This window comes from Castanea sativa, chromosome 1, assembly GCF_040712315.1.
Source record: "Castanea sativa cultivar Marrone di Chiusa Pesio chromosome 1, ASM4071231v1".
NCBI classification, from domain to species: domain Eukaryota; kingdom Viridiplantae; phylum Streptophyta; class Magnoliopsida; order Fagales; family Fagaceae; genus Castanea; species Castanea sativa.
Genome location: NC_134013.1, coordinates 75,815,400 through 75,818,859, shown reverse-complemented (window position 1 = coordinate 75,818,859; position 3,460 = coordinate 75,815,400).

Below are 3,460 nucleotides of genomic sequence, written 5' to 3'. Positions count from 1 at the left end.
TACATCTTCTGTGACTAAATCACATACAATGCATCTTATGGACTATATAATAATGTCTCAATATTCATGTTACCATTATTTTTAGATAATAATAAAAAAACTTTATTAAACACAATATTAAGTCATACATAATGTCATAAATAATAACATACATAACATCATACAATAGGATTTAAGGGCATTAATCCTAACAAGAGATTGTTATTTAATGAGGGAAATGTTAATCAATGCCCATTTAAGAGCTATTTTTATAAATATCTTATTAGAAGAATGATAAAAAAATAAATGATATTAACAATTTTTTATGTTTTCCATGAAAGTTGTGTTAAAATTTCATATTACAATTTATTAACAATTGCTCTAAGGGCATCTATTAACATGACCCATTTTATAATTATATAGTTATCACATTTGTAATTTCATCTAGTTGGTAGTAAGTTAGTAACCACATCCGTCATAGTGTTTGATATTTGTAGTTCAATCATCAACTCTCTCTCTCTCTCTCTCTCATATATTGATTATTATGAAGCAATCTATATATATATATATATGGCACTTGTTGACATTTGCATGTTTTACAGCATTTTGTTTAATTTGTTTAGGTGCAACCTAATAGCCAACGACACAATTAACATTTGATGTCAACATAAATAGTAGACTTAGCAGTGTTGTTGTTATCTATTGGAGCATCAGCATCATATGTTCTAAAAATATGTCATTTTAACACATTAAAAAGGTTACTTTATTATTTTAACACACAATTTTACAATTCACTGTACATTACATTCTTTATTCTTTAATTCTATACATTAAAATAATATATACAAATATTAAAATAACATTAAAAAAAATTTACATCTCTTCGGACCCATCAAGGTGAATAAAATAATAATAAAGCTTTTGAAATTTTGCTACAATATCGTTCTATTTCTATTAATAGAATGGCACATTAGCATGTTGGAAAAAATTTTACAATTTGAAACACCTAATGAAGCAAAGATTTTGGGGTTTGGTGTGCCAATTGCCAAAAATTTGGCATTTGGCACACTTGATGCCAATCTCTTAATAAAGTATATCAATTAGAACATGACTTTCAATGTTGCAAAATTAATACCTTTTTTTAATAACTAGTAGAAGCTAATTGTTAGTTTGACTTTGTCTTGTCACTCCTCTTGATTTATTCAATAATAAATTATCTAAAAGCATTCCCATCAAGCGTTGCAAAATTATGTCATTTTAACACATCAAAAAACCTACTTTATTATTTTACCACATTATTTTACAATACACCATTCATCACATCTTCTATTCATCAATTCTATACATTAAAATAATATATACAAATATTAAAATAACATTAAAAAAACGAACAATATATAAAAATACAAAATAAAAAAACCCACCGCCCCCACCGCCCCACATCTAACCTCATCGGTCAACACCGTCCATCACCCCCACAACCACCATCAAAGACACCAAAACCTCTGTATCAAAAACCACATAGACACCCCAAAAAAAAAACCCATCTAAACCCACCCATTGCCGAATCCACCATCAAATCACACCACCACAACCATCCATAACCCAAAACTGCCACCCAAACAAAGTCAATAACAAAGCAAGAAAGAAATCCACCTAAATCTGAACCTCCAATCCCTCCAGATTAACCTGAACCTCACAACCTACCAGCAACAACAAAAAAGCCACCACTACAACCCATGAAAATCAACCAATACCCACAACAATAAAAGCCACGGTAAAATAAAAAAATAAAAAAAAACCACCGAAAAACAAAAGAAAATAAATTTCTCACGATGAGAGATCGGTGGCGTGGCATGGCGTGGTGGATGGTATGAAGCTCGGCCGCGTGGTGTGGTGGTCAGTGTGGTGAGATCGGCGAAGCTGTGAAAGAGGAATAGAGAGGGCTAGATAGAGATGAGAGAACCAAACGGAGAGAGAGAGAGAGAGAGAGAGAGAGAGAGAGAGAGAGAGAGAGAGAGAGAGAGAGAGAGAGAAAGAAAGAAATCTGTGTTGGGAGGAGAGAGAAAAAGTAAATAAAATAAGAATAAAAGTTTTGGCATTTTTTGTCCGTACCGTCTCATATTTGGAAGTGCACTGTAGCCTCATGCTAAAAGTTTTAAGATTTGAAATATCTGATGAAGGTTGGTTTTTGGTGTTTGGTGTGCCAAATGCCAAATATTTGGTATTTGGCACGCCTGATGGTAATACTCTAAGACATGTTTCATTTTTGTTAACATCGGATTTAACACATAGTATTTAAAAATATATGGTTATAAGATAACATTTTCACATGCTAAAATAATGCTAAACCATTAAGAGATTATTTGTTTTGGATTGAAAATATTTTATTTTAAAGTACAATACTTATATTGAGAAACAATTATTCGGAAGAATCAAACAATGCACTCCGAAATCCGAATGATATAAGTATTATTCATTTTCATGAAACATAAATTTTTTTTTGATGGAATAAAATTATTTATTCCAAGACTAATAAGCATTATTTTTGTTATATATAGTAGTAAGAAAGATCAAGAGAATTATAATTTTAAGAGCACTTTCTTGTACTCGTGTACTAGGGTGGCATTTATTAATTTTTTTTACCAATTGTTTGAGTTATAAACAATAATTAATTTTAAAGCAAGTGATTAAAACATTTTTTATTAAAAAATTATAGGATCAAGTCATTGCATAAAGTAACAATTAATTAAATTCAAAAAATTAACACTAATTAGATGTGACTTAACTCTTATTAATGTTGCACTATTTAATAATTTTCTATTGAATGATTATTTTGACATAATCACAATTGAATTTCATTCTATGCTTATAATTAATATTAATATTAATATTTTAATTTTTTAGTATTTTAAAATTATATAAAAATATATAACTTGTTGACTTTACAATTGAGCCATAAGACTCTTGGTTGTCGTGTATGTTAAGCATGAAGAGATTGCATAATTTAGCGGAAATAGTGACCTTGTTTTTCATCTCTATATTTAATATATTGGTAAATTTATCAATAGACTTTTTTTATAAAAAAAATCTAATTAAAATTTATTATGTGGTGCTTGTGTGGGGCAAAAGGATCCTGATGGGAACGTGGGCCTTTTGGGCCTTGTTAAGGGAGGCCGACCTGACCCTGGGGTTAGAGATAGTTGGTGTTATGGGTCGGCCTATACGCCGAGGATCCGAGGATCCAGCCGAGGATGGTTTTCCCCTCGGACTGACATTAAAGAGCCTGAGACTTCATGGTAAAGGTTAGGGAATGACACGGTCAAGACCAATGGTTAAAGGGAGAGAACCCTTGAATGTCCTAGAAGCGCCGATGTTGGAAGAATATCAGAGGCAAAGGCTGCTACCTCCACATTAAAGACCCTGCACCTACCACCCTGGCCGCATTAATGAGGAAGTGACACTTAAACAGTGGAAGGGA